Source organism: Cydia pomonella, chromosome 1, assembly GCF_033807575.1.
Source record: "Cydia pomonella isolate Wapato2018A chromosome 1, ilCydPomo1, whole genome shotgun sequence".
NCBI classification, from domain to species: domain Eukaryota; kingdom Metazoa; phylum Arthropoda; class Insecta; order Lepidoptera; family Tortricidae; genus Cydia; species Cydia pomonella.
Genome location: NC_084703.1, coordinates 47,159,013 through 47,186,241, shown reverse-complemented (window position 1 = coordinate 47,186,241; position 27,229 = coordinate 47,159,013). Strand labels below are relative to the sequence as shown.

At 40.4% G+C, this 27,229-nt stretch overlaps 1 protein-coding gene across 2 annotated transcripts in view; it reads left to right on the top strand.

The window, feature by feature from the left end:
• Positions 1–27,229, top strand: part of LOC133528735 (O-acyltransferase like protein-like) — an 89,639-nt gene that overhangs the window by 33,927 nt on the left and 28,483 nt on the right. The gene's annotated exons all lie outside the window — the stretch shown is intronic.

Sequence of the window (27,229 nt, the reverse complement as noted above, 5' to 3'; positions counted from 1 at the left end):
TTTTAAATGTAATCATTTTAATCTTCTTCTTCCTCGCAATGTCCCGGCATTTTTTGCCACGGCTCATGGCAGCCTGGGGTCCGCTTGACAACTAATCCCCAGAATTGGCGTGGGCACTAGTTTTTACGAAAGCGACTGCCATCTTCCTCACGACGTTTTCCTTCACCGAAAAGCGACTGGTAAATATCAAATGACATTTCGTACAAGTTCCGAAAAACTCATTGGTACAAGCCGGGGTTTGAACCCGCGACCTCCGGATTGAAAGTCGCATGCTCTTACCGCTAGGACACCAACGTAACTAGTTGGTTAACATGTAAAATGTACTATTTTATCCATAAAGAAATGATGAATAAATGATAGTTACCAAAGTGAGATGCTAGTAAAGCGGCATCTCCTGGGAATTTGCGAATATTTATGGCCAGGGGACTGAGATTTTTAAAGAATGACCCTCTTAAAGTTAGTTTCATTGTCAGAGATGTGACTTATTTGAAATACTTGTATTTAAAATGCAAATACAAAATGCAAAATACCTATTTTGTATTTTGTATTTAAATACCTTTTAAAGAAAACTATTTTGTATTTTATTTCAAATAGTTTTTGGGACCTATTTTCTATTTTCAAAATACAAAATACTTTTTATTAGGTAAAGTAAGTGGGAGTTACAATCTCTTCTGACGTTACAATCCTTACTACATACTTAGTTACGTTTTCCTGTCGAAGCTGTTATTGTATCTATCGTTTAAATATCGACCTTATGTATATGTATAGATTTAGATATATCATTGTCTAGTACCCACAACACAAGCCTTAATGAGCTTATTACTGTGGGACTTAATCAATTTGTGTAATAATGTCCTATAATATTTATTTATTATTTTAACACGGAACTGGTGAATCTGTTTAGTAACGCCGCAAATGACCACAAGCGTAGCGAGAGATTAAAAATGTGGAATCTTAAGCGTTGCAAGGGTTTCAAGGCACGAGAGGTAAACAAACTTTTCTGCCCTGGTGAAACACAAACGAGACGTTTTCACCAACCAACGAGAGCTAATATACTAGCTGTAAAACATTACAAATCTAAATTAATGCTTTTAATAATTGACCGTTAGAAACCGGCACTTAAAAGTCCATTCAACAGGTAAACATGAGGAGACACAAAATTTGCACTCTAGAGGACTGATATACACACTATTTTTAAAGAATAAAGAAAGCCTTTCCAACTTGTAAATTCCGAGCAATACTAACTTTTTAATTCAGACTAGGTATTCACTATTTAAGAGTACCTTTTATCGCAAAGTATTTGTATTTTAAAAAAGCATTTTGAAAATACCTATTTTGTATTTAGTATTTTAAATACAAATTTGAAAACTATTTTGTATTTTGCATTTGAAATAGTATATCAAGGAAGTATTTGTATTTTGTATTTAAATACTTTTTATAAACTATTTTTCACATCTCTGTTCATTGTCCATGACACTTTAAATAGACGCCAATCAGTGTCGTAAATGTTAAACAGTCTTCAACAGTTAAAAAGGAAGAATAGCTTTTCGATCCTATGGAAATAATGGTATTTTTTCTATGAAATTTAATTTCGGGAGAAAACGTTTTCCACTAACTATATCTTAACAAATTACTTTGATTTTGGTATCGATCGCTTCAGCATAATATATTCTAGGTTCATAGGTTTCGCTCTAAATTTTTTTTTTTTTTACAAATTTTGAAAAAAAAAATGGAATACCTAACCTAACATACAAAAAAATCATGGACATTGGAAAATATTTAGAAGTGGAAAAACGTATATTTTCTTTTTGTGGACGATGAATAAATAAATATTATAGGACATTATTACACAAATTGACTAAGTCTCACATTAAGCTCAATAAGGCTTGTGTTGAGAGTTCTTAGACAACGATATATATAATATATAAATATTTATAAATACTTAAATACATAGAAAACACCCATGACTCAGGAACAAATATCCATGCTCATCACACGAATAAATGCCCTTACCAGGATTTGAACCCGGGACCATCGGCTTCACTACCCACGAGGCCAGACCGGTCGTCAAACGATCACGTGGTATATTAATTCCCTCTTAAGAACATTGTGTAATAATCCCTAATCTGAACGGGAACTTTCTAAGTGGAAACTTGCATGAGAATTTTCTCAAGTTTCCATACTATTCTCACGCCGGATCCGCGATCGGTACCCCTAGTGTAAATAAATTCGATTTCGAAACGTGACGTACGCGTTTGCGTTTAGTCTCATTTTGTATTGGATTTAAATTCAAATTCAAATTCTTGGAAGTCGAGAGGGGGCAACGATGTTTATTAAAAGTAATGTACTTCAGGCCATACAGCTTTCCCACAAATGAACTGTATCAGACTAGTGGCCTATTATCTATGCGAAGGCTGTATGTCCTCCGTACAATACTAAAATTACACCAAACGCTAAAATTCACTCCTACGCAGCCTTCAAGAAGACGAATGAACATTGTTGCCCCACTCACAACATATAAATCCTTGTTTGCTAAAAGGCAGTACAAGACACAATCCGCTTACCTTTACAACAAAATAAATGTAAAAATTAATATACACGAACAGAGAATACATAATTGTAAAAAATCCGTAGTGGAATGGTTGAAGAAGTTATGAAGACACTGAACTTCTACTTAATCTTGCCCTTAACTAATTATAAATCTATGCTAAATAAAACAAACTGTGTAATTCTGTATAATTATTCTTTATTTAAGCAAGTACATAACATAAAATGAAATTGTAACATTAGTTAAACATTTACATGCACACACGCAGACACATACGCGCGCGCAAACACACACACACACACACACACACACACACACACACACACACACACACACACACAATCACTATCACGCACACACAGACGCACCCAACTACAGGTTCCTATTTAGCCGTAAGGCTATTATTATAACTACAACTGCTCTGTCGTCGTAATGAGTAATAAGTACTTCTAGTTTTTAAGTTATAGATAATTAATTAGAGAGTTACAATTGTTACAAACAACCACTGTATATTATGGAGGAGCGGGACTTCCTGACACAGGTATTTCTTACCTACTAGGAAGACCCAACCTTGTTTGTCATATGTGTACCCAACATTTATGAAATAAAATCATTTTATGAAATAAAAAAATCATTTAGAAAGAGCGCGCCAAGCGGGACGTTTTGGAAACTCAAAATCCTATACAAAATGAGACTTAACGCAAACGCGTTCGTCACGTTATGTTGTCGATCAAATTTACACTAGGGGTACTGTTACGGACAGCATGGACCCCTGCCGAGACGAATACTCGGACGGTACAGACCCGGGCCGGAAAGAATTACCTAACGCGTAAAACTAGATAAAATAGCTATAGGGTGCCTAGCTATAGGATAGAAATAAGTTGACACAAGCACACTTTGTATGATTGACTTATCGGTCGATTGACTAGAAACAGGATAAAATTGTAGTCGCTATGAAAATAGCGTTTTGTGTCAGCTTGTTACGTGACGTCATCACCGCGGGTGAGCGGCCGGTGCGATCACTGCGGAAGCCGGAAGCGTACTGAGCGGCGCGGACTTCGGTGCGCGGTATTTATATGTTCGGGTCGAGGCGACCCAATTTCACCTGATTTCTCCCAAGTTAGGCTTTCCCCAGGGATCGTAATGACCTGTATAGATAGAAAATAGGGTTAGCTATCCGTAGACACAAGCATTGTAAGCATTGGGCCTAGAATTATCGAGATATTAAGACTTAAAGTTATTTTTGTATGGAGTTGAACTATCGATAGAGATAATTATTATATTTATGAATATTTTCAGCTGAAACTAGTATAATAGGGTAGATCTTCGTAAATGCTTTCTAAAAAGGTACGGTTCATCACTGAAAACCTCAGGGTTCCCGAGATAAACCCGAAAAGGTGGTTAAATACGGGGAAAGTTCTACGCCCAATGCGAGAAAGAGATAGCACAAGAAAGAGAAGTCCACGTAACGAGGCCGTTCTCGAATTATCTGGAGTTACTTTCGAGACCTCGTATTCGCCCTATATAAGCAGGCGAGATACGGCCTGCGGACAGTGAGTTAGTACAGTCAGTTCAGTTCAGTTCAAGCGATCGGAAAACAAAAAGGAAAAGTGAAAGTGCCCTAAAGTTGTGATCAGTATTAGTGGTAATAGTGGTTTTAGTGCTAGTTACGTGGACCGCTTAGTTATTTTACCTTAGTAAGTACTAGAATAACGTTATAGTGAAAGTGCCTATAGTGTTAGTGTTTAGTGCTTAAGTTTGGTGCCTAAGGTCTAGACTAAGTGTGTGCTAGTGCTAAATAAATAGGAATCTAATTAAGTGGTGTTTGTTTGACGCTCCAACTACGTCCCACCGTGGGAGGAATTGGATTTCCGAACCAGCAGGCTCCGTAAATAAATATTAAACTGAGTTATCGCTGAGAGCTGACTCCAGGGTGTCCTCTGGCGGTTACAGTTTTGGTCCTTCGAGCCGGATCCTGAAATTCAGTGGGACCCAGTAACTTTCAGTGAGTACAGTGAGTGTCTAATTAGATTCTTATTGGACTAATACTGAACAGTGGAAACTGTGTTGTGTGAATATTGTGTGTGACTGACGAACCGTGCAGTGAACTGTGTTGTGAAGTGTTAATAATGTCGGGAAGTAACTCGAAAATGGGAGTTACAACAAGATCGCAGTCGGACCGCACCAGGAACGAGCGGGAACGTACGACCTCCACGGATACCACGGGTCGCGTATCAGAGGTCGCGGAGCGGGCAACGGACACGTCGGGAGGATCTAGCCAGCGCACCGGGAGGCCGTTAACGACGGCTACCGGAAGGGAGTCGACGGCTAGCCCTCCATCTAGGGGGGAACACCGCGAGGACGTCGAGGGCACCGGGTCAAAGGCCATCGACGAGGAAGCAGAAGCGGGTTCCAAATCTTCGCCGCCGGTACTAGGGAAGGCTAAGGCCGAGGTACCACTGACAAAGGCCGTGAAGGTAACTGTCCACAAGGGGCCTCCGCGTTCACCGTCTGTGGTCGAGCGGTTTAATCAACGGCGGATTGAGCGACGCCGCGCCGAGCGCGAACAATTGAGCGCGCAGTCAAGGAGAATGTCGCCCATTTCCGAGGGGGAGAGTAGGGCGGCGGAGGAGAGGCAAGAACCTCCGCGCACCACACCCCTACCTCCAGCATCCTCGCCTAAGAAAAACGCACGGAATGAAGAGTCGTCGGTCAAATCTGCATCATCAAGGGGTTCACACATCAGCAGTCTATGTTCAAGCAAAATAAAAGAGCTTCAATATGTAAAAGAAAAAAAGAAACTGGAACTGAAGCTCAGGGAGCTCGCTCTGGAACGCGAGATGCTTGACATAGAATATAAGCACCGTCTTAACGTCGTGCTTAACGAATATGGGTCACTTTCGGACACCTCCGTGGCATCATCACGCGGGAGTAGCCCCAAGCGACGAGTACGAGCCGAACCCGAGAGCCGAGTCAGCGAGTGGCTTAATGACATTGGAGAGATCGTCGAGACGCCGCATCGCCCCCACGACGACCCGCCTCGCGTTCGCGTAGAGACGCTACCCGTGCCGACACGGGCCGAGCGCGCCCGATCGCCGCCGCGCGGGCCGCGAGCTGAGTACCGATTGCCGCCGCGCCAGCCACGGATAGGGGATAGATCGCCGCCGCGCAGACCGCGCAATGAATATCGGGCGCCGTCACCGGTAGAGCCGCCGCGACGATCACAATACGAGTACCGTGCGCCGTCGCCCTTAGAGCCAGAGATGGGGCCGTCGGGACCACGCAACGAGTACATGGAGTCACGAACTGAACCACAAAGGGATTACTTCGCGTCAACGCCGTTCACTCCTCATACCAAACTAAGGTCGTCGGTAGAGCCGCCGCCGAGTGACGCGGCTACTGCATTTAATAGGCTCGCCGACCAATTAAGGGACGCCGTACGCACAACGCCGCCAAAACAATGCTACGAGCTGCCACCTTTCTCGGGCAACCCGAACGAGTGGTTATTATTTATAATGCCTACAGCGAGTCAACTCGACGCTACAATTTTAGTGCATTCGAAAACATGGCAAGGCTTCGAAATTGTTTACGTGGGGATGCACGCCAATGCGTGCAACATTTATTATCAACGTCAACACAGCCAGATTTAATAATGAAATTGTTGAAAAAGAACTTTGGAAGGATTGACCTTTTAGTCGATAAAGCGCTAGACGAGCTTAAACGTCTGCCGCCTGTGGGTCCTAGCGCCATAGATTTAAATAACTTTGCTACAAAAGTCGTCAATATAGTAAGCACCTTGTGTGAACTGGATAGTAAAAATTACAGTAACAATCCTTTGTTGGTAAGAGAAATAACCGATCGTCTGAGTCCCCACTTACGAAGCAGATGGTGTGCATATGCCCGAGAAAATATAAAGAATGGTAAATGTGAGCTTATGCTCATGGCGGATTTTCTCATCGAGGAAAGCGACGCCGAGTTAGAGTTCTCACACGCTCGGCTACCTACAAGCAATATGAAGAGGAGGGAAACGGCAGCGAAGGAAACTGCCCGCCCATCAACGACGAGCCAACGAGTCCAGGGAAGTAGACGTCCACAGCAGGCGCAGTACCACGCCGAGCAGGCATATACGACGGGTAACGCCGAGGCGCGGCGTGTACCCTGCCTATGTTGCGGCGGTGGCCACAGAACCCCGGAGTGCAAGCGGATCTTGGCCATGGACATAGGAGCTAGATGGGACTGGGCCAGGAGTAACACAATATGCTTCAGATGCTTAAACAGCAAGCATAGAAAGACTAAGTGCCATAACAAACCTTGTGGAATCGACGGATGCACTTTTAGGCATCATAAGTTGCTGCACGAGGGAAAGACGCAGGAAGTGACGCGTGAACGCCGGCCGCCACCAGTGTCCCGCGCGGCCGCGCCCTCTTCGCAGCCCACCGCCAGCCTAGGGTCCGGACATACGCCGGCGGTTATAGCACAAGAGCCGGACACTGTTACGAACACTACGGAGTATGTGAATAACACAACCACGGTGTTCCTCAAAATGGTTCCCGTCACCGTAGAGGGTCCTAAGGGGAAGATGGACACCTACGCTATGTTGGACGACGGGTGCACTATAAGCCTGATTCAGACAGACGTAGCGGACACCGTAGGAGCTACGGGACCTGCCACGCCGCTATGTCTCGCAGGCGTAAGCAATATGGAAGCGGAGCCTGAAATAAGCAGACAGATGAAGGTGCGCGTACGCGGAAAGGGCTTGGAAACCGCATACGATCTCGTCTTCACGACGGTACGACGTATAGGCCTACGCACGCAACAGATGAGCAAGAAAATCATGGAAATGGAACACTTCAAAAATATACCGACTGCGTGCTATGAAGAGGCTATACCTAAACTGCTTATCGGCATCGACCAATGGCCTGTGCTACTACCACAGGAAGCAATCGTCAGGGGTCTGGACGAGCCAGCGGCAGTGCTAACTGGGCTTGGCTGGGTGATCTTCGGGGGAAAACCACGGCTGGTTATTCCCAAGGAGGGTGAGGAACACCTGATGCTGCACTGCCGCGAGAGGGATGAGAACCTAGACTCCATGCTACGAGATTATTTCAACATAGATTCGCTGGGAATAAAAAACGTTACAAAGGTGGATCCGCAAGTCCAAAGGGCCATGGATATTTTGGACAGAACAATAAAGAAAATCAACGACAATGGACCACGCTATGAAGTAGGTCAGCTATGGCGGGACGACGAACCACGAATTCCACCGACCATACAAACTGCAATGTGTCGGTTAAGGAGTATCGAGAGAAAGATGGATCGGGATCCGGCATTCGCTGAGAGTTACAAGGAACAAATTGATAATTTATTAAAGAAAAAGTACGCCGAGCCACTGCAGGAGCCGCCAGATAGCAAGATAGCGTGGGTATTGCCGCATTTTGCGGTAACTAATCCGAACAAACCAGGCAAGATAAGGCTAGTCTTCGACGCTGCGTGTCGCGTTCAAGGGAAATGCCTAAACGATTTTCTTTTGGAAGGACCGGATCTATTACAGTCAATTATAGGGATTCTCTTTCGGTTCCGCGAAGGGCAATTTGCAGTTGTGGCGGATCTACAGGAAATGTTCCTCCAAGTAAAAATAAGGGCCGAGGATCAACCGTCACAAATGTTCATTTGGAGAGGGGACCGCCGGACAGGGAATCCGCAATTTTACAAAATGACGAGCATGCTTTTTGGTGCAGCAAGCTCACCATTCCTGGCCCATAGCGTCAGAAATAGAAACGCTATGGACAACGCTGATGAGTTCCCGGATGCTGTGGAAGACATCACACGTAATCATTACATGGACGATTACGTAGCCAGCTACCCGGATGAAAAGGAACTCTTACATCGTGCCACGCAAGTTGCGTCGTCTCACGCCAAGGGAGGATTCCAGTTACGAGGGTGGACTTCAAACAGTGTGAAGCTACTCCAGCAGATCCCGACGGAGTTACACGCAAGTACACCGGCACAGCTCGGCAAGGGCAAGGAAAATAAGATCCTCGGGATGTACTGGAACCCTGAAACCGACCAGTTGGGTTTCAACACAACAATGATAAGGGTACCGGCCGAAGTGAAGGAAATGATACAGACGCCTACGAAGAGGCAAATGTTATCGGCCGTGATGTCAGTATATGACCCGCTGGGGCTGTTGAGCCACTATACTATAACAGCAAAAGTTCAGCTGCAAAATCTGTGGGCCAAAAAGCTGGACTGGGACTCTCCACTGCCAGAAGAGGATAAGCGTGACTTTGAGGCCTGGCTGCGAGCTCTGGATAGCGTCGCGAAGCTCAGGATACCAAGATGCTATCTTTCAACGGGGGCAGTGGCGAGAAGGGAACTACATGTGTTCGTGGACGCCAGCACCAAAGCATACGCATGCGTGGCGTACTGGCGGGTAGCCTCAAATGGCGGGGAGGCCCAAGTGAGCCTAATCACGGCAAAAAGTAAGGTTGGGCCAACGAGGCAACTCAGCATACCACGCATGGAACTTCAGTCGGCGCTCATCGGGTCAAGGCTACAGCAGACCATCCGAGAGGAGCATCGTCTGACACCAGATCAGGTCATCAAGTGGACGGAAACCTGCCGCGCAATGTGTGGCCACGCGGCATCGTCACCCAGGTGTACCCAGGACCGGATGGTGGAATACGATCGGCTGACGTTCAAACCCGAGGAGGCGTGTTCCGGAGGCCCGTCACAAAGTTGGCTGTCCTACCGTTGCAACAGGAGCAGTCGCAGGAGCGTCAGCGGGGGCAGACTGTTACGGACAGCATGGACCCCTGCCGAGACAAATACTCGGACGGTACAGACCCGGGCCGGAAAGAATTACCTAACGCGTAAAACTAGATAAAATAGCTATAGGGTGCCTAGCTATAGGATAGAAATAAGTTGACACAAGCACACTTTGTATGATTGACTTATCGGTCGATTGACTAGAAACAGGATAAAATTGTAGTCGCTATGAAAATAGCGTTTTGTGTCAGCTTGTTACGTGACGTCATCACCGCGGGTGAGCGGCCGGTGCGATCACTGCGGAAGCCGGAAGCGTACTGAGCGGCGCGGACTTCGGTGCGCGGTATTTATATGTTCGGGTCGAGGCGACCCAATTTCACCTGATTTCTCCCAAGTTAGGCTTTCCCCAGGGATCGTAATGACCTGTATAGATAGAAAATAGGGTTAGCTATCCGTAGACACAAGCATTGTAAGCATTGGGCCTAGAATTATCGAGATATTAAGACTTAAAGTTATTTTTGTATGGAGTTGAACTATCGATAGAGATAATTATTATATTTATGAATATTTTCAGCTGAAACTAGTATAATAGGGTAGATCTTCGTAAATGCTTTCTAAAAAGGTACGGTTCATCACTGAAAACCTCAGGGTTCCCGAGATAAACCCGAAAAGGTGGTTAAATACGGGGAAAGTTCTACGCCCAATGCGAGAAAGAGATAGCACAAGAAAGAGAAGTCCACGTAACGAGGCCGTTCTCGAATTATCTGGAGTTACTTTCGAGACCTCGTATTCGCCCTATATAAGCAGGCGAGATACGGCCTGCGGACAGTGAGTTAGTACAGTCAGTTCAGTTCAGTTCAAGCGATCGGAAAACAAAAAGGAAAAGTGAAAGTGCCCTAAAGTTGTGATCAGTATTAGTGGTAATAGTGGTTTTAGTGCTAGTTACGTGGACCGCTTAGTTATTTTACCTTAGTAAGTACTAGAATAACGTTATAGTGAAAGTGCCTATAGTGTTAGTGTTTAGTGCTTAAGTTTGGTGCCTAAGGTCTAGACTAAGTGTGTGCTAGTGCTAAATAAATAGGAATCTAATTAAGTGGTGTTTGTTTGACGCTCCAACTACGTCCCACCGTGGGAGGAATTGGATTTCCGAACCAGCAGGCTCCGTAAATAAATATTAAACTGAGTTATCGCTGAGAGCTGACTCCAGGGTGTCCTCTGGCGGTTACAGGTACTGATATGCATCCATGTGAAAACCGCCTTAGAGTTGCCAGTATCAATGCAGGTAACAAATGTAATAACACACTTGTGTCCGGATAGTTTACATATGTGGAAGTCATTGAACGAATATTACTACGTATAGAACCAGCACAAAGAACAAGTATTTTGCGCCATGAGTTGTTTTGACAATAAACCATACAAGCAGACACACCACGGGCTCTCCTGCCAAAGGAGCGCCGGCCGCTTCTCTAGACACGCCGCGCTTAACGATATTCTCCGCCGGTCTCTTGCCAGCGTGAACGTGCCAGCTCTTCTTGAGCCAGCTGGTATTGTAAGAGACGATGGTAAGAGACCGGACGGAATGTCACTAATTCCGTGGAAGATGGGACGGGTGCTGGTGTGGGACGCCACATGTGTAGACACTCTAGCCCCGTCTCATCTCCACGGCACAACTGCAAAACCCGGCGCGGCGGCAGAGGCGGCCGAAAAATTAAAAAAGATCAAATATAGGGGTCTCGGCCCCGAATACGATTTCGTACCTTTTGGCGTCGAGACCCTTGGCCCGTGGGGTCCGAATGCATCTACACTATTTAAGGAATTAGCCAAAAAAATAGAAGACGCTACCGGTGATCGTAGAGCTGGCAGCTTCCTCGCACAGAGAATAAGTATTGCGATACAACGAGGAAATGCTGCCAGCATCTACGGCACCATGCCGCAGGGGGATAGTTTTTAATTATTTATTTTAAGATTAGTTTTATTTATTTTTAGATTTAGATTTTAAGTTTTATATGTATTAAGTTCCTTATTCAATGTTATTTTGTTGTTTAAATAAATACTTATGACTAGCAGAGCGTGAATCTCGCGATCTAAACGCGTAAGCGCTATGAATTTCACGGCGCTTACGACGTTTTGACCGCGTGGTACAGGTTACGATTGCAACAATTTTATTGTTTGGTCTTTCTATTCCAATCGGTGTTAAGTTAGCTTAGACGGACTCTAAGAGACCCAACAAGGGTAAAACGAAGGTTTTTATTAAGTACACAAATCTACGAGTATATTGAAACCTTTTTCTGGAGCGCTGGTGGCCTAGCGGTAAGAGCGTGCGGGTTCAAACCCCGGCTCGTACCAATGAGTTTTTCGGAATTTATGTACGAAATATCATTTGATATTTACCAGTCGCTTTTCGGTGAAGGAAAACATCGTGAGGAAACCGGACTAATCCCAACAAGGCCTAGTTTATCCTCTGGGTTGGAAGGTCAGATGGCAGTCGCTTTCGTAAAAACTAGTGCCTACGCCACATCTTGGGATTAGTTGTCAAGCGGACCCCAGGCTCCCGTGAGCCGTGGCAAAATGCCGGGACAACGCGAGGAAGAAGATATTGAAACCTTTTTCTAAAAGATTATCCTCTTACACATTACATGAGGTACACGAACCTCTCATTAAAATGTACCGTATCGAAAATCTCTTAATAGAACATATCAACATACCGCCAACTTTAAAAAGTAATAAGAGCGAACCTCTAGCTTCAAATGATGATCCCTATTACAGTTAGTTCAAGCATCGTTTGGTTAGGCCAGTGGTGGGCAAAGTACGGCCCGCGGGCCAGCTCCGGCCCGCGCAAGGCTTTCATCCGGCCCGTCGCCGGTCCTTCGAAATAATTAGTATATAGCTCGAGAAATAACGGTTTCAAATCAAAATGTATTTATACTGCAGTTCCGGCCCTCCTCGGATTTTTTTAAATTTTCTGGCCCCCCATGAATAAAGTTTGCCCACCACTGGGTTAGGCTTAATTTACAAAAAACATTGAAGAAATATGTTTATACTGTATTTTTATTACTTAAATATTACATTGCTAAATAAATAAACGTCCTAAACTTCCAAAATATTACGAAACACATTATACGTGACAAATACTCCATATAAAAATTAACTGTCATATAAAGCATAACCATTAGTATTAACTTTGACATTGATGAATTAACCTAGGTAGATATGCGTTTGTATAATATTATAAATAATGTTGATAAGCGAATATGCACGAATTTATAAGTACTATAGTATATAAGTAGGTAATTAGGTACCTCATAAGTACTACCATTATGCGCCCTATCCGGGTGTCATGTACTGACTACATCCAACTAACATCTTCTGTAATGCACATGACTTTTAATGTTGAATAAATGAAATGAAATGACCAACATTCGGCGCGAGAGGTAGGTATAGTATAGTCCCTTTTCGATTCGAAATTTGAAATGAGGTCAGGAATGTGAAGTGTAACGGTCAACGACCGACCCTCGGCTATCATTGGCTCAGATTCTTTTCCTATTATCCTCATTACACAGATAAAAAAGCGGCCAAGTGCGAGTCGGACTCGCCCATGAAGGGTTAATGTACATCATATATTTTTTACTTTTATAATTCTCTTATTTTAGACGTTACAGGGAGGAGCGGAGGGGACACACACATTTTACCACTTTGGAAGTGTCTCTCGCGCAATCTATTCAGTTTAGAAAAAAATATAGTTGGAACCTCAATGTCATTTTTGAAGACCTATCCATAGATATCCCACACGCAAGGGTTTGATGAAAAAAAAATTGAGTTTCAGTTCTTAGTATGGGGAACCTCCAAAATGTATTGTTTCTTTTTCTATTTTTGTGTTAAAATTTTAATGCGGTTCACGGAATACAGCTACTTACCAAGTTTCAACAGTATAGTTCTTATAGTTTAAAAATATAGGAAAAAAAGTGGCTGTGATATACGGACGGACAGACAGACAGACATAACGAATCCATGAGGGTCCCGTTTTTTGCCATTTGGCTACGGAACCCTAAAAAAGGTCTAGAACCAAGGAATAGGTATGATTTGCTTCAAGATCTTTTCAAATTTTAGTATAACGAAACTCGAAAAAGTCTTCATCCAGAAAATAAAATATGTATTCTATTAGATATTTCACCAAGAACTAAGTACATTCTTGTACCAAATAAAAAAGGTCAGTTTTCATTCAATATGTGCAGTGGTCCATAAAATTGTAGAAATTAAATAAAATGTAACTAAAGGTGGCACCACCAGTTGACTAGTCACAGCAATCACTATTATAACATTTCTACGTAAACAATTATTTTTACTTTAAAATATTTCTGTTTAACTGGTTATTTTTAGAAGAAAATACATAGTAACCATCAAAATGAGTAAAATAAAACATAATTAAACTCTGGAGATAACATAAAACGTATTTTAAACATTTAACTATTATTACTACTTGACTTGACGACCGGTTTGGCCTAGTGGGTAGTGACCCTGCCTACGAAGCTGATGGTCCCGGGTTCAAATCCTGGTAAGGGCATGTATTTGTGTGATGAGCATGGATATTTGTTCCTGAGTCATGGGTGTTTTCTATGTATTTAAGTATTTATAGATATTTATATATTATATATAGCGTTGTCTAAGTACCCTCAACACAAGCCTTATTGAGCTTACTGTGGGACTTAGTCAATTTGTGTAATAATGTCCTATAATATTTATTTATTTATTTATTATTTATTTACTACGTAGAGAACCAGTATTTTGCGCCATGAGTTATCGTCGGCCGATAAACGTCGTACGCGCCATGAAGCGCACGGCGCTCACGACGTTTGTGATATGATTTTAAAATGTTCATGAATTATCTGTTAATACGACGGGTAAGTATTCCTTAATATGTAACTTTAATTTAAATTGATTAATGAACGCATTATAAATATTGACAAATATAACCTCAACCGATGTCGCAAAGAAAGCTTACTATGGAAATGTTTATCATGACATATGGCATAATATTTTAGGGTAATTCGGTAAACGCAGAATCGACATTCATCCTTTAAAAAAATCAAGCGTATAAGTAATACAATTAGTACTTTTAAATTAAAACTCAAACAACAACTTCTAGAATTTCAAAGCATGCTACCTCCTGGTACTAGAGTAAAGCCGTCGTATCTGTAGTGGTCGAAATCGTTCTTATGCGCCGTTCAACTTTGTTAATCTCGGTACTTACTTATAGTAAAATTATTACATTCATTTATTTCCTCAATATATACTTTATTACCCAACGTATTTATTTAGCCTAAACATTAAACCTACTATCACATATGTCATAGTATCATACAGTATAATCTTATAAATATATCCATAAACATAAACATATATTTGCATACCTATATTATTTTCTACACAAACTAAAACAGTCTTAGCCATACAGTTTCCGACAAGCAGCAAGTAAATTCGTATTGTACGAAGGGTCGGCCTGAAAACCAGCGTTGTAGTAGGTAAGCCTGCTGCAACACATGCTGAGGTTCGCTCCTTTTTAGCATCATAATTTTAAAAGTTTTTTATATCTACATGTAAACATAAATTTGTGCCTAATTAAGTTTCATTTTAAGGCTTGTAATGTTTTGTAGTATTGCCTGTAAACATGTTTCAATGTGGTGTTAAATAAATAAATTCTATGTCTATGTCTATGTCTATGTCTAATATTTATTTAACTTAGACATCTTGAATCTCATAGAGAAGTTTTAAAGACAGGGCCGTGGGGCCTAGCGCGCGCCGCCTCTATAAGGAACTCCTTATAAAACGCCTCATAGAGGCTTCGGGTGACCAGAGGGCTGGCCTGTACTTCGCCCAGCGCATAAGCATTGCTATCCAGAGGGGCAATGCAGCCAGCCTTCTGGGCACCCTGCCAAGCGGTCTCGATCTGGGACAATTTTTTTATTTATAAGTTTTTAATTTCAGTTTTTAATTGTTTTTCCACCCATTTGTGTTTATTATAATTAAAATATTTTTAATTAAGTACTTGTTTCTTTTTGCTATTCAAGACATCGAATACCACGGTATACATTACAGCGCCTCGACCCACATGAGTTTCCGCCAAGATGCCGAAGGTCCCAACCCCGGGCCGTGTGTAGGTATTCCGATTGGGTGCGCGAGCGCATGTCGCTTAAGCTCTCGTGTATACCAGTGTACCTATACCGTGTGACCTCAAACTGCAATTTAAAAATAACTTTTGTTTTGAATTCAGCACACTGTCAAGTTTATTCTAAGACGCAATGTATTGCGAATTTTGTTATGTTTAAAGTGCGAAAATGACAAGCAACGTCAATTATACAGTACCCCTAGTGTAAATATTTTCGACAGCGAAACGTGACGTACGCGTTTGCGTTAAGTGTCATTTTGTATGAGATTTTTGACTTTCCAAAACGTCCCGCTTGGCGCGCTGTTTAAAAACCCATACAAAATGAGACTTAACGCAAACGCGTACGTCACGTTTCGCTATCGACTAAAATTACACTAGGGGTACTGATCACAGCGTACATTGAACATAATATTTAATTTGTATGAAAGTTTCTTGAACAAAAGTGTGTTTGAGGAGTACAATCTATGCTTGAGTCATTTGACTTATTTACCGGTATAAATAAACATACATTTCGGCAAATCATATGGATTTATATGGAACAGATCTTTTTTTCTTGATTTCGGTGTCGGCCTCATAGTAAAACTTGTTCAGTGACCTACTTAGTCACCCCTAAAAAATGGACAGATATAACAAAAACACCCTGTTTATTTATCATACCTACACCTCAGGGTATGGTTATTCATAACGAAAACACCCTGTATGGATAGACACATATCATAGGTAAAACTTTTATTTGGTCGATGCAAATACATAAATATAACACCCGAAAAAAATCAAAAATGCACAATTAAAAAATGGACACATCCGTCGTCACCTTTGCTCTGGCATTCAAATGAATTTGAATGATATCAAAATGATTTCTATTTGTTATCGTTCGCGCGTGTATTTATCTCGTATATGTCCTTACATGTATTGACGCAAGCGAGGCACACGGGCGAATGGTAACACAAGGACGTCATTTAAATATAATTTTGAAGACAAAATGTTTTTATATACTACGTCGGTAGCAAACAAGCATACGGCCCGCCTGATAGTAAGCAGTCTCCGTAGCCTATGTACGCCTGCAACGTCAAAGGAGCTACATGCGCGTTGCCGACCCTAGCACTTCGCACCCTTGTTGAGCTCTGGCAACATTACTCACCGGCAGGAACACAACACTAGTAACAATAGTAATGTTGCCAGAGCGGGCCGTATGCTTGTTTGCCACCGACGTAGTATATATATATAAAAAAAAAAAACATTTTGTCTTCAAAATTATATTTAAATGACGTCCTTGTGTTACCATTCGCCCGTGTGCCTCGCTTGCGTCAATACATGTACGGACATGTACGAGATAAATACACGCCATTTTTTACCTATACACATTTTGAGGCCTTTTCTCGTCAATGTTTTGAGCCATCGGAATGTTTCCGACCGAACTTTTGCGAAATACATAATGACATTAATAACCGTCATTTTCGCATACTCGTATTAAAATGGGTAATTTAGTTATTTTGCCTTTATCGGGAAATATCTGAGAACCTACATTATCGGCTACTTTAGCCTAAAGCAAAGACATTGATAGTCATAGTCAGGTTTTGACGATCTGTCTGGCCTAGTGGGTAGTGAACTAGTGACCCTGCCTATGAAGCCGATAGTCCCGGGTTCAAATCCTGGTACCTAAAGGCATTTAATCGTGTGATAAGCACGGATATTTGTTTCTGAATCATATACGTTATATATCGTTGTCTAAGTACCCTCAACACAAGCCTTATTGAGCTTACTGTGGGACTTAGTCAATTATAAGAGCATTAGTGGGTTTTATAAGAGCATTTTTATGCTAACTTCTCCATTTGAAATGCCAAATTTTCCCAAATTCATAATTGACTATAACAATCCTGGGCAAAACCAAATTACAATTTTGGTTTCAATATCAATGAGAGTCGAATTTCAGCCCACAGCAGGAGCGAATGACATCATTTTGACATCGGAATGTGTGTTCGAATAGGCAGGTGTAGGTTAGGTTGATGGATGAGGTAGCGTACTGACAGGTGGTGGTATTATGGACAGAGAGGGCAATGGAGTCAATTTTATTATTTATTTTATTTAGTCAGGGCAATTTTATTTGAAATAAAAGTAAAAATAAAATCATTTATTTATTTAAGTTAGCTCTGTTATGTATAATTTATGTTAGTTAGTGTGAGTCAAATCTTAGAAGCTAGGTAAATTTGATTCACTTCTCGATTTTCGATTGAGCCGAAATTTTTCATTATCATCATTTTAACCTCCATTCGCCCACTGCTGAGCATAGGCCTCTCTTCGTGTACACCACCCGGTCCTGGGCTAGTGGCATCCAGAAGTGTCGCGCGATTTTTCGAATGTCGTCCACCCAACAAGCCAACGGACGCCAGGCGCTTCTTTCATCCGAAAGCGGCCACCAATCCGTCAACATTTTGATCCACCTGCCATCACTGCCTGGCAACATGTCCCGCCCAATTTCAGCTTGGTAATGACCTCACCTACGTCTCGCACCTTGGTGCAGCGTCGGATCACGACATTCCTCACTCGGTCTTGAAGTTTAATGCCGAGCGAGTTTAATGAAGTTTAATATTATGATCACATGGAGCTGATCTGATGATGAAGACAGGAGGTGGCCATAGGATTAGGAACTCTGTGATAAAGGAACGCAAATTAATAGTGTTTGGAGTTGTTAGAATTGTCTCGATGAGTATTTAGGTGTCTGTGGAAAAAAAAGTCAGCGATAAAATTTTGTACCAAAAAATTAAATTTTCCCCAAAATCTTACAATTATTTTATGATGGAAGGAATAACGATTAATAGATTATTTTGGAATGTAAGTATTTAATTATTTATATCACAACACAGCCTTTAGCAGAAAATTCTTTGATTTTAATGGGCCGTATATTTATAATAAACTTAATAAAACACTAAATATTTACGACAAAACTAAAAGGGAATGCAAAAATATTGTTACAGACTGGCTTTTACATCAAAATTACGAAAACACTGAAGATATTATGAACATAATTACTTAACTATTTTTGAACATTTCTGCATATTCATTTTCTCTTTTTTGCATACACACACAAACACACACATACACACACACACACACATACACATGTTTAGATTTATAAGTTAAATTTCTCAGTATTAATGATACTAAAGTTTTTCAATTTTTATCTAAAATTTATATAAATAAAACATCTCCTGCAACTAAATTTTTGGGGAGGAGCGCTGTTTACCCTAAAGTACAGGTTATACCTATTTAGGAAGCAGAGTTTCTAATTTAAGGAAATCTATGTAAATTGATGTTTATGAAATAAATTCATTCATTCATTCATATTTATTATATTGTTTCCTGCTAACTAGTGGTCCACCGTGTCAAAGGATTTAGAACGAGCCTAATTAAATCCACAGACAACCCACGACAGACGATCCTGGCGCATGAAAACGAGGAGAGCCGACCCCAAACAATGGGATAAAGACAAAGGAAAAGCAGAAGAAGATATTATTTCTCAATTTAATTAGATCAAAGGTAGACAGTCGTATAACAAATACAAATAACCTTGACGACCGGTCTGGCCTAGTGAGTAGTGACCCTGCCTACGAAGCTGATGGCCCCGGGTTCAAATCCTGGTAAGGGCATGCATTCGTGTGATGAGCATGGATATTTGTTCCTGAGTCATGGGTGTTTAAGTATTTATAAATATTTATATATTATATATATCGTTGTCTAAGTACCCTCAACACAAGCCTTATTGAGCTTACTGTGGGACTTAGTCAATTTGTGTAATGAAGTCCTATAATATTTATTTATTTATAATATTTTTTTTATATTTATAAAATAGAATAAACAGTTATGTCTAAATTAAAAATATCACATTATGTTATCGTATCGATAATTTATTAAGTTTTTGTTCAGTAATGAAGGTTGTATATAGTTAGGAAATACATATATCGATTAAGTGTGCGAATAATAAAATAAATAGAATAATATATGTAACATTACATTTACGACATATTAGGTTTGATTTAATAAGTAATGTAATAAAATTTATTATTTCATTCAATCATAAAAAAGTTTGTAGATAATAACGGCTCCATCTTCTCTGTTCAAATTACCAACATATCCGTACGCTTTGATGACTAAAACATTTCAAAATTACAGTCATAGTGCATAAAGAAAGTGACATGTCGCAACAAATGCTCAGAACTCATAACTATCAAACAAAAAACACGGCATTTTCAACCCTAAGACTTTAATCATAGAACCCATTTTGATATTTACCTGGCTATTGTTACTCAATTACCGCGTAAAAGAGGTTTATGGTTAGGTAGCAATGATCGTAAAAAAATTGATTGCTCAATTTACTCTGTTACGCGAAAGAATGTATGAATTAAGTTCAGTCAAATCATTTCCGTGTATACCATTGAGTACCTTGTCATAGTGACAATCAAGGCGCTACACGTCCTATACGTCCCGAATAGCTTTTTAAACCTAACGAAATAACGGTAATTTTTCTATGAAATCCCATTACTAGAGAAAACGTTTTCCACTTACAAAATCTCAAGGTTTCCATTTAAAAAAAAAAATTCACCTTTTGTCAATTTTGAAAAAGTAGATTTTTTGTAATACGTCATAAAATAAAAATAAAAAAAATTCATCAAACCCATACGTGTGGGGTATCTATGGATAGGTCTTCAAAAATGATATTTAGGTTTCTAATATCATTTATTTCTCAACTCAATAGTTTGCGCGAGAGACACTTCCAAAGTGGAAAAATGTGCCCCCCCCCCCCCCCCCCTGTAACTTCTAAAATAACAGAATGAAAAATCTAAAAAAAATATATGATGCACATTACCATGCAAACTTCCACCGAAAATTGGTTTGAACGAGATGTAGTAAGTAGTTAATACGTCATAAATGGTACGGAACCCTTCATGGGCGAGTCCGACTCGCATTTGGCCGCTTTTTGTATATATATATTCTACAAACAAAAATATAGATTATCATTAGTACCTCCGTGTTACATCTGAGAAATGTAATCTATGCGCCAAAGAAAATGGCGTACCACCGCGAGTGTTTAAAGTGACGTTTAAAAATCTGAATAAGCTTAAAACAAAACATTTTTCGCATTGGATTATTATTATATTGCTTTTATTATGTTTCTAGATATTATTAGAGTATATTTTAATAACGCATAAAGGCATTGTCAAGCAGCAGTCGAAGACGTTCTAAAACGCAACGAAGTGCCGGCACTTTAATGAGGTGTGGAATCATTTTGTTGGAGATGCAATAGTACTACTATACCTCAATGGCTATACTTCCCTCAAAAATTTGCTAAAGATACGATATGGATGATATGTCAGTGTCAAATGTGACGTTTCATCAAACAAAAACGTCACTTTTAACACTGACATATCATCCATATCGTATGTTCAGGAATTTTTAACGTATTTTAAAGTTCGAATAGGGAGCGTGCATGAACTGTAGGAGGCAGCACAGGAGCCGTCAGATTTTTGGCGCGAGGCGTAAATGTCATGTTTACTGTTCCGATGTAGCCCACAAGATGGCAGAACCTACTATGCACAAGAAAACACGTAACGTGTGAATGTACATGTTTATTGTTCCGATTCAGGCCACGAGATGGCAGATCCTCCAACGCGCACGGTCCCTATAGTCTTTTTCAAACTCAAAGGGTTAGTCTAACACATGTCAAAAAGAAATTATAGGGTTGCGACAATGCAAATTAGAAACATTTTTTACGATTCTCGATTAAATCTGCAAAGGCCATATAATCGATTTTATTGGTGATTATTTACATTTTTAAGTTAACATACCTTCACAATTGGATGCGACTTAAACGTTTTGACACGAGCGGAATCGATTCGGTCGATAAGTAGAGCCAAACTCTATTGCAATTGAGTTCAGTTTTACATGAAAAATCCACGATACTAAAATTTATCTCTTTAATTTTATAACATAATAATATATATTTTTCTGATTTGTCCGTATTATAGTGAGATATAAGTCGAAGATATATGTACTTTTTTTCTTTTGGGATTCAAGTTACCAACATTAACATGCAACCGTGATTAGCTAAAACTTTGATATAAATATAAAATAAGGACGCTAAGCACGACGAATGTCGTTCAATAACCCGTCTGTTCCTATCATATCACATTGTCAGTGACCGCCAGCATCATGAGCGGTAGCACAGAATGAATGTGACGTTATCTATGAAAAGGGACCTTATTGTCGATGGCGCTTCCGCCGTTATAAACGATGCTCCGATACAAATACAACACTGCGCGACGCAGTGCGGCGTAAGTTCCATCGACAATGAGGTCCCTTTTCATAGATAATGCCACAAATAATAGTACTACTGTACAGAAATAACACTTCCTATAAAGCGAAGTTTGACAGCGATTCAGAAACGAATCATGCTACCCTTTTCTAATGTATGGCACTATCTCTTTCGGCTATTTAGGGTTGTCAAAATTAAAGTCATTATCTTATCTGTGGTCGTGCACGCAAAGGGACGTCAAGTTGTGCCAACCTTAATAATTGCTCGGAGCAATGCTGAGTAGAACGGAGGCGGAGCCGAGAATGACCGAAAGGAGAAGTGTCGCCTCACTATCGGTACAGCAATATATAATTACGCGCGTCCGGTAGAACTAGACATAGGAACAGGGACCGGGAAAATCGAAATTCGTCAATTGCGGGCATTTTTCTCTGTCACTCTAATTACGTCTTAATAAGAGTAAAAGAGAAAGATCCCCGCAATTTGCGAATTTCGGTTTTCGCGGTAGGCCCCTAGGCGGGTAAATGAACGAAATTCTTCGTGCGTACCGTCCTTGTTTTAAATATTTAAACTTGTCTGGATATGTTCTTTTAAATTGCATTATTTTTATATTATATTATTTATATTACTTAGATATAAGGCTAAAGGTACTGCAAGGCGAATTGCTATTAACCTAAATTATTTTTTAGTATTGATTACAATTACATTAACTACCCCTTCATGGCAATGCAGTTTAAATATATCATAAGTAAATGTAAATTTTAGCAATGTTTTTGGTAATACTACTTAGATGTTGCGAATGTTGGTTATTTTATTTTCTTACTTGTATATTTGAATAAGTTCATTTTCAAACATAAAGATATGTAGTTTATTTGTGTACTGGGCATATTATGAATGCGCTTATGAACGCCTAAATAAAACTAAGGACAGAACCCTAAACCATAATAACCATATATATCACCATATATATCATTTGTAAATAATCTGCTGGAAAATAAATAAACTGGGAAAATATACGAATGGTTACAAATGATATCGGGAAAGGATGCTAACGAGAAAAAACACAGTGGGAAAATTTGCGAATGGCATTAATCGCTACTTAGAAATAACGATTTTTGGAAAATACAGTATACACTCTAAAAATACGCAAGTAAGTATAACGGGTTAGCACTGATTGACTAACACGTTATTTTCTCGCGGATTAGCAAAGTAATAGTTCTTGTTTTAATTAGCATGGATTTCCGCAAAGTAACGCCTGATTCTATTATTTTTTTTAGGATAAGTTCATGCCTGGATAAGCTAAGTGAATCTGCCCCCAGCGAGTTTTGATCAAACATTGAAACAAACATGATCTTTCTGCAATATTATTTTTTCTAGCGAATCGATTTTAACGTGCGTCACATATATTGTGCATATAATAAAGGCAATTATACGACATCAATTATAGGATAAATTGCGAAAATACAAAGATAAAAATTATTTTATTTAAAGTACTTTTGTCATCGACACCTCCAAGTTTTTCACCAAAGCTAGCCCCTTTAATAAGCTACAAAATGAATGTGTTTACTTAATTTTATCTGTGGTATAACAGGGTGTTTTATAATTGAAAACATCACTATACATTTTCTTTAATAATAATGAACACTGGCCACTAACAAAAATTAAAAATCTCGCTGGGGGCAGATTCACTTAGCTTATCCAGGCATGGACTATGTTTACCAATTTCCTCCAAAAAAACATAACAAAACCTATATAATGTTTCCTACTTAAATATGCTCCAGGAGTCGAGTACGATCAGTTGTAAAAATATTGGTACTAAATATGTTAGCATCTTATATTTACACATAGAAAACATCCACAACTCAGGAACAAATACCTGTGGTAAAGATACAAATAAGTTACCTTATCGGGATTCGAACCCGGGACCCCCAGCTTTGTAGGCAGTCTACCACCAAGGCTATTAGTCCATTGAAAATGCTCAGTCGTTATTATACTTATTATATTAAAGTGTGTATATTAACTGAAACCCTTTGCTCAAACCTGTTAATATTTAGGTCATACTGAGCAACTTTTATTATGCGGCCAACCTCAACATCGCGAAAAACATAGATTCTCCCATAGAAAACTAGCTAAAATGTTCGAAATAAGTAGCCAAATTTTATTCCAGATTTTGGGGTTGGTCCCATACTAAAAGTTACTCAGAATGACCTAAACATTAACGGATTTGAGTAAATAGTATTAGTTAACATTAACATACATACATGGTGTTATTTATATATTAATATAATTTTTCACGCACCGACCTGACCTTACCTTAACATATGCAATGAATATGAACGCGGTCCTGTCCCAGTTGAGACAATACTTTCCCGCGTTGCGACGGAGAAAGCGGGTTGCGCAATATGCTGCGCGGGCGCATGCCGCGAGGGATAAGCGACAGCGATTATAAAGCCAATAGGGTATTTGACTGCTAGTCTTTATTCGAACTATCGAAACGACTTGCCAGAAAAGCAAATGACGTCACGGTCAAGTTACTCTTTGTAGTTCTATACAATATATAAAATATAAATTGTGTCTAAAAATAAATGCTGTCTACGTTTTTCTATTAATTTCTCTCTCTGGTGCTTTATGTCCTTTATGACATGCATGATGTGATTTTTTTTATACTACGTCGGTGGCAAGCAAGCATACGGCCCGCCTGATGGTAAGCAGTCTCCGTAGCCTATGTACGCCTGCAACTCCAGAAGAGTTACATGCGCATTGCCGACCCTAAACCACAAATACAGTCTAGTGTATTTTAAATACAGTCCACGTCCCCATTAGAACGTGTATTTGACATCAAAACGATGTTTAAATAATGTCGTTCATTTAGCTCGGACTTGTCCGTACGTGTATTAGCGTGAGCGAGACGCACGCGAATATATTGAAAAAGAAAGTTTTGAAAAGTTACGTATCGCTTATTTAATGGAAATAATTATTTTCACTAACCAAAAAAAGCATAACATCATCCACAGCGCAGGCTTCGTCACATTCACATTACAGAAAGCTCATCCACCACAGGTTGCATCAAAACTTCAAAAAATTTCAAGCTGACTTCCATTATACTCGTACGTAACGTAAGAATTAATACTTGATAGTTACGAATTGACTCTTACAGAGTCCATCTAAGCTAACTTTGCATTTAAACAGATCAGAGTGAGGAAGTGTCATTATAAACGTCACATTTTCATAGAAATGTGACATTAATTATTACATTAAATGAAATAAAATAAATCAATATTTATTGCCACAACTACCAAAAAAAAAATTGTACAAAAATTTCACAAAAAATTAAACTACATCTATTACGTATGTGATTTTGTGTTATAGGCAATGGGTACAGGTCTAAACATTTTGCTAGATATTCCCAACACTGATTTTCAGACTGGTCCCTTTTTTGACAGGTGTTGTCAAATTAAATATATTACAACGGGTCACTCACGTATGTTAAGTCGAAAACGTTTCACTTCAAAAAACATGTCATTGCAAAAAATAAACAAATTCATGGTCAATTCAGGAAATTTATTTCGTTTCGGATTTGCAATGACAAAGTGGGCTTTGTCATTGCAAATCCGAAACGAAAATCGTAGTTTTCGTCAATTACGTGAATTTTTCTGTCACTCGAATTACATCTTAGTGAGAGTAAAAGAGAAGGATCCCCGCATGTTGCGAATTTCCATTTTCACGGTAGGCCCCCAGCTTTCGTGAATTGACCCGTGCTTGCAACGGCACGCCGTCCTGGCTTCAGCGGTCACGCACACCATAGCAAACATTATGCCTACACATATAGGTATGCACACAAACTAATATTATCGGTGTGACAGCTAATAGGGTTCCTATGTCTGAAATTATCTGAAATGTCAATCCGATATTGGATGTCGGGTAGCCTCTATGGGAAATACAGATGTTAGTGCCATGTGGCATGAAGGATGCCTGTTTTTGCCACTCACATTTCTTAAATGCATGCGGAAAAAACATATTTTATACATTTTACTCCTATCCGATATCTGGCATCTAACTGGCTCATTCTGGAGACCTTTACCCGAGAAGGGGTTCTTACAAGAGGGCGAGCTATCTCTTCTCTCCCTTACGCCTGTATCTGGTGACTTGTACCATCGCAATGTCAACATTGTGCCCGGCGTCTGTTGAGTAACGCGTTCTGTAATCGCACCCGAAACGGGCGCAGGTGTCTACGTGATAACGACACGATAAAGCGAACGTCACTCTCTGATAGCTCTCGATATAAAATATAAAGATGGGGTTTATCTTTTTTTTATACTACGTTGGTGGTAAACAAGCATACGGCCCGCCTGATGGTAAGCAGTATCCGTAGCCTATGTACGCCTGCAGCTCCAGAGGAGTTACTTGCGCGTTGCCGACCCTAACCCCCTCCCCCCCTCGTTGAGCTCTGGCAACCTTACTCATCGGCAGGAACAGAACACTATGAGTAGGATCTAGTGTTATTTGGCTGCGATTTTTTGTAAGGTGGAGGTACTTCCCCAGTTGGGCTCTGCTCTAGATCTGGAATGACATCCGCTGTGCTGTGCCCTACCACACAGAGCGAGATGACATTCACAATGCCCATACCTCTCTTGTGGACGTAGTTTAAGGACGTACCCGGGTCCAAAGTAATCCTGTCATATATTTGCGCGTTGCCGACCCTAACCCCCTCCCCCCCTCGTTGAGCTCTGGCAACCTTACTCATCGGCAGGAACAGAACACTATGAGTAGGATCTAGTGTTATTTGGCTGCGATTTTTTGTAAGGTGGAGGTACTTCCCCAGTTGGGCTCTGCTCTAGATCTGGAATGACATCCGCTGTGCTGTGCCCTACCACACAGAGCGAGATGACATTCACAATGCCCATACCTCTCTTGTGGACGTAGTTTAAGGACGTACCCGGGTCCAAAGTAATCCTGTCATATATTTGCCATACGTCCCGTAAATACGGGACTGTTACCGTATTTAAGTATCCTGTATTTTTACGCGGTAGTAGAATACATAAATGGTCTCAAATCTCCATCAGCTATGGGAATACGTATCAAACATAACCCGCGTTGGATCATACGAGTACCTGGCTCATATGTCCTCATTATTACCGCTGGGTTTTCCGCTGAACTGCAATGGAGAGCTGCTGAATCAGATACGCCTCAGAACGAATCGCAGCCCCAGCCATCCCACACAACGTGCGTAAATGCATTCCCACTCCGTCAAAAAAAAAGCCCCAGCCATAGAGATTATGTAATTTTGTCACATTTTGTCATTGGCACGACTCCATTAAAATCAAACAAAGGAATGTGCCGCGAAAACTATTTTCCAGAATCTATTTTGAACTTTCATTGTGTTACTAAGGGCTTGTTTTACAATGTCCAAGTAAAGTATTGGATATCTAAAATTAACAAATAA